We start from the raw sequence: 11,873 nt of genomic DNA, 5'->3' as shown, positions 1-11,873 counted from the left end.
ACTTAACATATGCCATACAAACAACAAACTAGTGCATGCAGAAAATGAAAGCACTACGAGTTATCCTCATCTGAGTTCGAACCCCTGACAATATCACTATGCGTCTCACCCTCATCGCCATCACCATCATCCTCGGCATCTTTAGGATCATCTTCACCCTGCTGAGTCAGCATCAACACTGGCCTTATCCTCAGACTCCTCTTCACTATTAGGATTGAGTGGAAGGGCAAAGGTTCCCTTTTGTTGATATTTCTCCATCTTTTCACGGTACTTATTGATGATGCTTCCATCATTATAGCGCTCAAGGATAACCATCAATTTTCTTTTCTCAAGTTAAACCTCTCAGGTGCAGTGATGTCTAATGGTATAACGAAAGGCCTGGGAACCTAAAAACTCTTGCATGACAATTTCCCTTTTAGTTGGGATATTCTAATTTAGCTCAGAAACCTCAGCCAAGGCACTATCCAACCCCCATTTGACCTTGGATGCCTCGAGGATAGTCACCTCTAACTGTTTTTTGAGTCTTAAGTTCTCACAATTCCGCCTCGTCAACCTCTCAAAGGTTTGGACAGCCTCAGTCAAAGCTTTGCTCTTCTTCCTGGTGTCATCCACAAACTGCTTGTTCTCTTTAAACTTCGCCGTATACCGTTCGACCTCTCGTAGTCTTTCGTTGTACTCAGTCATGACCTACATGACTAGATGATCGTCACTTCCAAAAAACAAAAAGAGGAGAAAGTAAGGAAATGACAAAGTAACACTTACATAAAAAGATAGCATCATCATCTGGTCACAATTCGATTCGTTCTTAGCTAGTGGCTCACCGAGCTCGTCAACAGTGGATCGGCGCCTTACCAGGCAATTATTGACATACCTAAAGCTATTTGGCTGCATGGCAACCTTCAAGTCATTCCAAATGATACTGCCAACCTCTTCCTTGTACTTCTTCTTATGGTTGGAGCTAGGGTCACCTTCCTGGCTAATGGACTCTATGGCTGGAGGAAAGATGAGATCGATGTGGGAAGAGGAGGCAACAATCGCCTTTCCTCCCCTGCAACTATGGTAGCAGCACATCCGATAGCCTCAGCTTCAGCCTTCTTTGAGGCAGCAATCATGATGACCTCCTCTTGTGAGCTCTATTGTGAAACAGAATGTCGTCTACGGGAACTAATATAGGTTATTTCCCTTTCTTGGTGCTAGTCTCCTCTTTCTTGCTCACCTTCTCAACTGAACAAGGAAAATCAAAATAAGGAATACAACTTTATATAAAAAAAAGGGCCAAATGAAGGATACGACTTACTCGCTCGTCTCTAGCACTCAGACACTAGGGGTTAGAAACCGTACTTTCGAAACAAAGGTCGTAGCTTGCCCAAATGTCTATTCTCTTTTGACACCCTCAACACCTTCTCCACATTGGCCAACTCTCATCCGGACAGCTTGATGGTGCTCGTGTCACTGCATGAAGTAAAATGTTAGAAGCAAGTAGAAATCACAACAAATAGCAAACAATGCGAACAATGGATATATTACACAATCTACGGTCTGGAAGTGCGTAGGAACACGTCGCTCAGGTGTAACACCCTTAGTGTGCTCCTAATCTTTATAAAGAAAGCACCAATGGTTTTTCTAAGTACAATACGTTTTTTTCTTACTAAAGACAATACGCTTTCTCTCGCTTCGACATGCACACCAGCATAACTAGTGCATGACTTCACCAAATGCATCTTATACCAATAGCGCCACTGATGGAAGATGCGTCTGGTGAAGTCATACACTGGTTATGCCGAGTGTGCCTGTAAAAGCGAAAGGGAGTGTATTGTCTTTAGTAAGAAAAATGAGTATTGTACTTGGAAAAACTGTTGCTGCTTTCTTTATAAGGATTGGGAGCACGCTAGGGGTGTCACACCTGAGCGACCTGTTTCTACTCACTTCTAGACTGTAGGTTGTAATATATCCATTGTTCGCATTGTTTGCTATTTGTTGTGATTTCTACTTGCTTCTAACATTTTACTTCATGCAGTGACACGAGGCACCATCAAACTGTCCGAACGAGAGCTGACCGATATGGAGAAGGTGTTGAGGGTGCCAAAAGAGAATAGACATTTGGGCAAGCTACGACCTTTGTTTCGAAAGTACGGTTTCCAGCCTTTAGTGTTCGAGTGCCAGAGACGAGCGAGTAAGTCGTATCCTTCATTTAGCCCCCTCTTTTATTTTATTTTATAAAGTTGTATTCCTTACTTTGATTTTCCTTGTTCAGTTGAGAAGGTGAGCAAGAAAGGGGAGACTAACACCAAGAAAGGGAAACCACCCATGTTAGTTCTCGTAGATGACATTCTGTTTCATAAGGGAGCTCGCAAGCACCAGGTGAAACCAGTCCATAGACCTAAGTCTCAAGAGAAGGTCTTCAAGATTGCTGCCTCGAAGCAGGCTGAAGCTGAGGCCATCGGATGTGCTGCTGCCATAGTTTGAGGGGAGGAGAAGCGACTGTTGCTTTCTCTTTCTACATCGATCCCATCTTTCCTCCAGCCATAGAGTCCACTGGCCAGAAAGGTGACCCTAACTCCAGTCGCAAGTGTAAGTACAAGGAAGAGGTTGACAGTATCCCTTGAAAGGACTTGAAGGTTGCCATGCAGCTAAATAGCTTTAGGTATGTCAATAATTGCCTGGCAGTGTGCCGATTCACTGTTGACGAGCTCGGCGAGCCACTAGCTGAGAACGAATCGGATCGTGACCGAATGATGAGTCTATCTTCTTATGTAAGTGTTACTTTGTCATTTCATTACTTTCTCCTTTTTTTTTTTTTTTTGGTAGTGATGATCATCTTGTCATGTAGGTCATGACTGAGTACAACGACAGACTACGAGAGGTTGAGCGGTATAAGGCGAAGTTTAAATAGAACAAGCAGCTTGTGGATGATGCCAGGAAGAAGAGCAAAGCTTTGACTGATGCTGTCCAACTTAAGGACCAAACCTTTAAGAGGTTGACGAGGCGGAATGATGAGAACTTAAGGCTCAAGAAACAGTTGGAGACGACTATCCTCGAGGCATCCAAGGTCAAATGAGGGTTGGATAGTGCCTTGGCTGAGGTTTTTGAGATGAATGAGAGTATCCCAACTGAGAGAGAAATTTTCGTGTATGAGTTTTTAGGTTCCCAGGCCTTTCGCTATACCATTAGACCTCACTGCACTTGGGAGGTTCAGCTTGAGCAAAGAAAATGAATGGCTATCCTTGAGCGCTATGATGATGGAAGCATCATCAATAAGTACCGTAAGGAGATTGAGGAGTATCGATAAAAGGGTGAAACCTTTGCCCTCCCATTCGATCCTAGTAGTGAAGAGGAGTCTGAAGATAAGGCCAATATTGATGAGCAGACTCAGCAGGGTGAAGATGATCCTGGAGATGCCGAGGGTGGTGGTGATGGAGATGAGGGTGAGATGCAAAGTGATATTGTCAGAGGTTCGAACTCAGATGAGGATGACTCGTAGTGCCTTCATTTTCTGCATGCACTAGTTTGTTGTTTATATGGCATGCATTAAGTTATGAGCCTGATGGCTTTTTGTTTATGGATGATTATGACATTGCACCGTTTACTTTGATGTTAATTGCCAAGTATTTGCACTATCAATTATGAATGCTTGTCCATGTTTGAATAGATCCCTTGTTTGGATATAAGCCATAACTTGGGTATGATTGAATGAATACACAGTGAAGTTGTACGTTTTTTTTGTATAGTCTTGTTGACAAATATTTAGACTTTATTTCATGTTGGAAGCATTCATGTTGAAGCTTCAAACCCGAGTATGCGGTGTCATTTAAGTTGAGGTTTTGAGTTAGGCTTTTATTAGGTCAAGGTGAGACCAAGTGTTTCCTTACTATGAATGTAAAAGAGTTAGGAGCAAGTTGTCTGAATCAACTCTTTATTGAGGTCATGTCAGATGACCTTCATTACATAGGATACCAAATGGCTATAGCTCAACACTTGTACAATGTGAGTCTCTTATAATAGTACTTCAAGTGATAAGCGTTCCATGGATGGCCAAGGGTCTTTCCATCGGAGTTTCTAAGTTTGTAGGAGCCAGGACGACTGATGGCAACAACTTCAAGTGGTCTATCCCAATTTGGATTGAGTGTGCCTTTGCTTGAGACTTTGTCGCAAAGTAGTATTTTCTTCAATACCCAGTCCCCCCACTTTGAATTAGCGAGGTTTGACCCTAGAGTCATAGTAGTTGGAGATGCGCTGCTTGTAAGCGACGTTCCGCAAGTGAGCCTGGGCTTTGTGTTCCTCAACTATATCCAAGTTAAGGGTGAGTTGTTTGTCAGTTTCATTTTGCCTATCTTTTGCTTGCTCAAGCTCAATTGGGATAACTGCCTCTGTACCAAAGGTAAGTGAGAGTGGAGTTTCTCATGTTGAAGTCTGATACGAAGTGCAATATCACCAAAGAACTTGGGGTATAAGTTCTGGCCAACAGCCTTTAAACTTGTCCAAGCTGGTCTTTAAAGTGCGCTTTACTATTTTGTTGATGGCATCAACTTGTCCATTAGTCTGAGGATGAGCTAGGGAGGCGAAACATAAGTTGATGTTGAACTTAGAGCATAAAATCCTGAACTTCTTGTTGTTAAACTGTCGCCCATTGTCAATGATTATTGCATTGGGAATGCTGAATCTGCAAAGGATGTTCTTCCATATGAAGTCTTCTATTTTTGCCTCAGTAATGGTTGCCAAAGGTTCTACTTCGGCATACTTTGTGAAATAGTCAACTGCAACGATTGCATAACACACCTTGCCATTCCCCGCAGGCATTGGGCCTATCAAATCAAGTCCTTGCTAGGCGAAGGGCTAAGGGTTGATCATAGGAGTGAGAGGAGAGTGAGGAGAGTGAGGAATAATTGCATAGCATTGACGCTTGTCACATGAGCGGGACATTTTGATGGCATCTTGATGGAGTGTTGGCCAATAATACCCTTGGTGAAAAGCCTTATATGCTAGAGACTGAGATCTAGCATGATTTCCACAAACTCCTTCATGCATCTCTTGAAGTATAATTTCCGCCTCAGCAGGCGTAAGACACCTTAAGTATGGCAGGTTAAAACCTCACATGTAGAGTTGGTCATTAATGATTAGGTAGCGGGTAGACTTGTATCGAATTTGCTTAGCTTGGACTTATTTGGGAGTGTGCCATAAGCAAGAAATTTATAAATCCCCCCGTTGTAAGGTGCATACTTCCACGGCCATAGTGCTTGATGCTGCCAACAATCCGACATGAATTTTTTTTCCAATCTTGTCTTCCACTGCTGAGGTGAGGCAAGCTAAGGCGTCTGCATGACTGTTTGCCGCTCGAGGAACTTGGGTGATCTGGTAGTGGAAGTGCTTAAGAAAAAGTTGTGTTTGCACAAGATATGCTACCATGAAGCTATCCTTAACATCAAAGTTGTTCATGACTTGGTTAACCACCAATTGAGAGTCACTTAAGATATCAATTTGTTTAACTCCAAGGTGTTTGGCCAAATATAAGCCTACCATAAGGGCTTCATACTTGGCCTAATTATTTGATGTCTTGAATTTGAAATGAAGAGTATACTCCATCGCCATTTTATCTGGCGTAGTAAAGACTAGTTCTGCTCCACAACCTTGTTGGTTGGATGAGCCATCAACATATATAGTCCATCCAGGGAATGTTGGTTCTACTTTTCGAGCTTTCGAGGGTAATGAAGCCAATGATTTAGGTGTAGGAGAAATGTCAATAGGATATGTGAATTCGATGATGAAATCTGCAACTGCTTAGCCCTTCTCAGCTGGCTTTGGTTGGTAGGAGATGTCAAACTCACCCAACGTTATTGCCCACTTGATCATTCGTCCTGAAGTGTCAAGACTTTGGAGTATCTGTCGAATGGGATAATTGGTAAGCACGATGATAGAGTGTGCTTGGAAGTAAGAACGAAGTTTTCGAGCAAACATGACCAATGCTAGAGCGAATTTCTCAATGTTAGAGTATTGTGTCTTTGCATCTTGTAAGGCCTTGCTAACGTAATAGATTGGCCGTTAGACACCATCATCTATTCGAATGAGAATGGAACTGACTGCTGAAGCCGAAACAGATAGATAGATAATGAAAATGTCACCAACTTCAGGTTTGAAGAATATGGGGTTCTTTACTCATGTATTCCTTGAGGTTCTTGAATGCCTCGACACATTCATCAATCCATGTAATGCACTTCTTACTTCCTTTAAGTGCTTTGAAGAAAGGGGCACATATGTCTGTGGCCTAAGAGATGAACCTGGTCAAGGCTGCCATCTTGCCAGTAAGGCTTTGGACGTCTTTTGAAGTTACTGGTTCTTTCTTTCATGTCAAAGATTGCTTTGATCTTCTCGGGGTTAGCTTCAATGCCTTGTTGGCTAATCATAAAGCCCAAGAAATTACCAGAGTCAATGTCGAAGACACATTTGTTGGGGTTCAACCTAATTTGATACTTCTTCAGGATGGTGAAGTTTTCAGACAGGTTGGTGATGTGTTGGTCAACATGTTTGCTCTTGACTAGCATATCATCAACATAAACTTCCATGCTCTTCCCAATTTGTTCGGTGAACATTGAATTGACTAGTCTCTGATAAGTCGCCCCTGCATTCTTTAAGCCATAGGGCATGACTTTATAACAATATAATCCTTTGTCAGTAGTGAAGGTTGTGTGTTCTTAATCGGGATGGTTCATGAGGATTTGGTTTTACCCTGAGTAAGCATCCATGAAGCTCAAGAGCTCACATCCTGTCGTTGAGTTGATAAGTCTATCAATGAGAGGAAGGGAAAAGCTATCATTCGGGCATCATTTGGTTAGGTCAGTGTAGTCGACACTCATTCTCCATAAGATCTTTTGAAGCATGAGATTTTCCGTGGTTGGATTTTTCTTAACAAGGACAACATTTGCTACCCATGTTGGATAATTGACTTAATGGATGAAGCCTATGTCTTTGAGTTTTTCAACTTCTGCCTTCATTGCCTCATATCGTTCAACGTCACAAGATCTTTGCTTCTGTCTTATTGGCTTAGTCTTGCGATCAATACTCAAGCGATGATAGATGATATTGAGAGAGATGTCTAGCATGTCTTCATATGACCAAGCGAAGACCTCGGTGTTCTCTTACAAAAAGGAGATCAATGCCAACCAAATGGGTGGTGACAAGGTGGTGCCAATCTTCACTATGTGATTCGGATAATCTTTTGAGATAGAGACCTTCACCAATTTTTCAGCAGGTTATGTTTGCTAGGTAAAAGAGTCATCTCGTGGATCATCTGGTTGACCGTTGCCATCACGAATTATTGTGGCATGATCGTGCACTAAGGTGATCTCATTTGATGTAACCATTGCCAGAAGGTGTTGGAAATTTTATCAACAACATATGTGTTGGATACCAAAGCCTTAAGATGTCTACTCTGAACATGTCATCATGCATTATCACTATCATTTTATTGACGGCGGAATATTATTATATTATTTTGGTAAGGTTTGTATATGAATATTACATTGTGTAGTTTGCGCGAAATGGTTTGTGTCATTACATGTTCTCGGCATATGCATTCATTAAATGGTTTGCGTCACCCTAGGGTGTCGGCCAGCACATGGCCATCCAGTTGTCCTCTGGACATCGAGATCAGGGCGTGTCAGTTTATCTAGTAGTTAACTCTTATGCATGTTTCTAAGCACAGTCACAGCAAGCAACAATTATAAAGTAAGTTTTCAGAAAGCATACCAGCGTAATTCCAATGAAGCAGCAGTTATATAACCTATTTGTCCAATTTTCTATGCTAATTCCTAAGTAAGGATGTCAATATTCAGTCAGAGTGCAATTTGGTTCAACATCTTAAGAGCCTAAAACTATGTGATGTTGATACTTGATTCAAATAAACAATTTTCTATATGCAAGGTTGCAAAGTCTACTCAATTGACAATTTGACATCTAAGCAGAAGAAAACTCATTTCTTTGTCGGTTGATTGGTGTTATCGACCAAGATGTCCCTTGTCTTCTCATTATTGACTTCTAGCATACTAACGCATAACTCATATCTCCTGAAGTTAGCACCTCTGTTTTTAGGGGTACCCTCCATCGTAAAGGTCTTGCCAGTTCCAGTTTGTCCATAGGCAAAAATGCAGACATTGTAGCCATCCAACACCGAACTCACAATAGGTTTTGTTTGAGCGAAAACAGCCTCTGCACATTTGAAAAGCTCAGCATGAACAATACAAAGTTCTAGCTAAAAGTTATTCATCTTAAACAAACTCAACTGCTGAGTATTAGACAGTGCAATTACAAAATCAGCATGAGTTCTCAGCTACCTTGGTTGCCCTCAGGTCCGAAGACATGATCAAACTTGAACTGCTTTTTAGAGGATTCCAATCCAACAACGGAACCTGATCTCATCAGTCAGAGTGCAATTTGATTCTTAAGATTGCTAAAAGATAAAAAATAGAAAATGTCAGACATTTGAAAACTTATAAAGCATTTGAAAACATATAACCTATTTGTCCAATTTTCTATGCTAATTCCTAAGTACGGATGTCAATCTTCAGTCAGAGTGCAATTTGGTTCAACATCTTAAGAGCCTAAAACTATGTGATTGTTGCTTTTCAAAGATTGTTTTTGTATTTCTTTTTCTTATCTGCAACGCAACTCTACAGCCAAATATAAGGAGGCTATCCCTCCTTACTTAATTTATGCCATAATGAGTGGCTTTAGGAAAGCTAACAGCAGCTTATTGGAAGTCTTGGACAATAGTGATGTTGATACTTGATTCAAATAAACAATTTTCTACATGCAAGGTTGCAAAGTCTACTCAATTAACATCTAAGCAGAAGAAAACTCATTTCTTTGTCGGTTGATTGGAGTTATCGACCAAGAGGTCCCTTATCTTCTCATTATTGACTTCTAGCATACTAACGCATAACTCATATCTCCTGAAGTTAACACCTCTGTTTTTAGGAGTACCCTCCATCGTAAAGGTCTTGCCAGTTCCAGTTTCCATAGGCAAAAATACAGACATTGTAGCCATCCAACACCGAACTCACAATAGGTTTCGTTTGAGCGAAAACTGTTGGTATATGGTCCAGCCCATGATCAATGTTCTAGATTATTCTAGTAAGCAAGAGAGGAGGCTAGAGCTTGCTAGAGAATTCTAGCATGTTATTAAGTTGATGGAAGAAGCTAGAGAGTACTAGCTTCCTTGGTTGCAAATGGAAAGATCTAGAAGCTACAAGTGTGTGGTTAGTCTAGATTTTTTTTATACTAGAGGTTTGAAGAAGGAACTAGAAACTAGTAGAATGCCAAGCCCTCACCTATAAATATGGGTGTGATGTAACCAATTAAGAACTAAGGGTGAGTAGCAAAGGATCAAGTCCAAAGCTATAGTTCCACTCCAAGAGTGAGAGTGAGTGTGTTCCACTACACATAGTGTGAGTGAAGTTTAGTGTGAGAGAAAGTGTTGTTATACTCTCTTGTATCCATCAAGCCTTGTCTTTGGCTTGGTAAGACTACTCTTGTTGTACCCATCTTTTTCATATAGTGAAGATTGATCCTTATTTGGTGGACGTAGGCATAAATTGCCGAACCACATAAATTCTTGGTGTCCATTTTCTACTTTACCTTGTGCATTCTCTATCTTATAGTACCGACATTCCTAACAAAAACAGCCTCTGCACATTTGAAAAGCTCAGCATGAACAATACAAAGTTCTAGCTAAAAGTTATTCATCTTAAACAAAATCAACTGCTGAGTATTAGACAGTGCAATTACAAAATCAGTATGAGTTCTCAGCTACCTTGGTTGCCCTCAGGTCCGAAGACATGGTCAAACTTGAACTGCTTTTTAGAGGAGTCAGAACAAATGACCTGCAACCCACTGTCTAGGGAGGATTCCAATCCAACAACGGAACCTGATCCGCTTGAAATTTCAGTTTGATTCAAAGGTCTAAATCTGCAGAAAACTCGGATGTTGCCTTTAAGCTCAATCACTTCATTGTAAAGTCTCTTTTGCTCAGACAACTCATCAGGTACTTCTTTCCAATACCTAAATATCCCGAAACAAACAATTACAGTCAAAGAGAGGAAGGAAAGTTAGAAAATAATTGTGAGTGATTAAAACAAAACGTTCACTCGAGGAATTCGTAGTGAGCTTGACTTCATCAGACAAGGCAGTATGCTCTCTCTCTTCAAGTCCTAAAGCATAAGAACAAAAGCAAAAACGTTTAGTGAATTTGTCCAAAGATTCAAAACAGAAAGAATATACAAATGCTTCCAATGACTTTCTAAGCTTTCCTCGAAGCGACATTAACAAATCAGTGATCTTCTGCAAAACTGGAAGGACCATCTGACATGGAGAACCTTCTTGAGTTCCGTTCGACTTGCTACTCTCACCAATCAAATCAGAATCTCACTCGACGGGTTTGGAAGCAATATCTGGACTACATTCTGAAAATAATGATACAATCAGAGCCTGACTTCAACGAACCCCAAAAATTTTCCATTTTCATACAACTCAACTACTCAATTTCAATTCAGTGTAACAGTTTGGTTGAAAAAAAAAAATCCTAATTTCTTTTAGAAAATTAAAGATTAAAAAACCAAGAATTGCAGAAATTACCCACCTTTGTCGCTCACGTCACTGTCCAACTGGGTTGTAATCTTCTCTAGGGTTTTAACTGAAGAAAAAGAGGGGTGGATTCGAATCAGAAAATTTCCCAATTCTACATTTTCTAGGGCTCGAAAATAAAATTAAAAATATAAGAAGCAGTACTAATCGAATCCGAACCTCAAATTCAACATTTTCTAGTAATTCAAAAAAAATTAAAAAGGGGGCGAATTGAATAAAATAAAACAAAGGCACGAACCTGCGTCAGAGGTCGGAGAGGGCTTGGAGTCGTGATTTGGAACGACGTCTTTGCAGTTTTGGGGAAACATCTCCAGGTGCTCGCTCGACCATTTAACAAGAAATAACTGGAGAGAGAGAGAGAGAGAGAGAGAGAGGAGAGTACCGTCCGTGGATTAGGATCACAGCAAGAATGCGAGTTCTAGAGAGAGGGTTAGACGAAAATCTCAGAGAGCTAGAGAGAGAAAGAGACCGTTAGGCGTTTGTGGGACTGAACTGGACTGGACTACTGTTAGTCCAATATTGTGTTTGTTCCATGCTGGGACTAACATTAATGAGACTAAAGGGGACTAGCATGGACAAAACCCTTCACTAAGAGGTCTTAGTGAGACCCCCCAATAACCATGGGACTAGCTAAGACTATCCTCTCTCGTCCTCGTCATGCTCAACAACCACTCCCAATAGACTCCTCGTCATCTCCGGTCACCTAGATCATAATAAAATATTAATAATTTATATATTAAATAATATAATATTAGAATTTGTTATTATCCAGTTTTGTAGTCTAACACTGCATCAAACGCTTCACTAAATTAGTCCAGCTTAGTCTAGTATAAGCTAGTCCAGCTTAGTCCTTGAAGCTAGTCCAGTCCGAGATAGTCCGGCGCAACAAACGCCCCCTTAGTTTATAGAACCGGAGGGATTTGCGAGGGGAGTGTTTTGATTGCATTGATGTTTGAACTGAGTGAATCTGAGCCGTCGGTTTAAATGTAAGGGAGCTCTTTCTTTCTAACGGCTATAAAATGTTTTCTCGTTGGACCACTTTGAAATGGCCCAATAGGCCCAGTCGGTGAGAAGGCAAAACGACGCTTAGTTTCACGTCGTCCGTTTCAAAGGGTGCAACATTCACGTCGTTTACCAGTAGAACTAATTGCGAAGAGTAATACTAGGAAGATCGACTTTTAATTATACCAACAAAGGAAGAAAAAAATTAAAATTATAGCTTTGAGTGCTAATAGAGCACA

The 11,873-nt window shown here is 40.8% G+C and overlaps 1 long non-coding RNA gene across 1 annotated transcript; it reads right to left on the bottom strand.

Annotated features, from left to right (window-relative positions):
* Positions 1–7,748: 7,748 nt before the first annotated feature.
* LOC114824440 (uncharacterized) lies at positions 7,749–11,109 on the bottom strand. The gene is made up of 6 exons (XR_011580215.1): positions 10,871–11,109; positions 10,628–10,681; positions 10,365–10,451; positions 9,803–10,199; positions 8,325–8,440; positions 7,749–8,199 (listed from the first exon to the last, which is right to left on the bottom strand). It is a non-coding gene; the product is annotated as an uncharacterized lncRNA (long non-coding RNA).
* Between the last annotated feature and the right edge of the window lie 764 nt (positions 11,110–11,873).

Source organism: Malus domestica, chromosome 04, assembly GCF_042453785.1.
Source record: "Malus domestica chromosome 04, GDT2T_hap1".
In the NCBI taxonomy this organism is placed as follows: domain Eukaryota; kingdom Viridiplantae; phylum Streptophyta; class Magnoliopsida; order Rosales; family Rosaceae; genus Malus; species Malus domestica.
The sequence above is the reverse complement of the archived record's forward strand: the minus strand, read 5'-3'. Positions and strand labels throughout refer to the sequence as shown.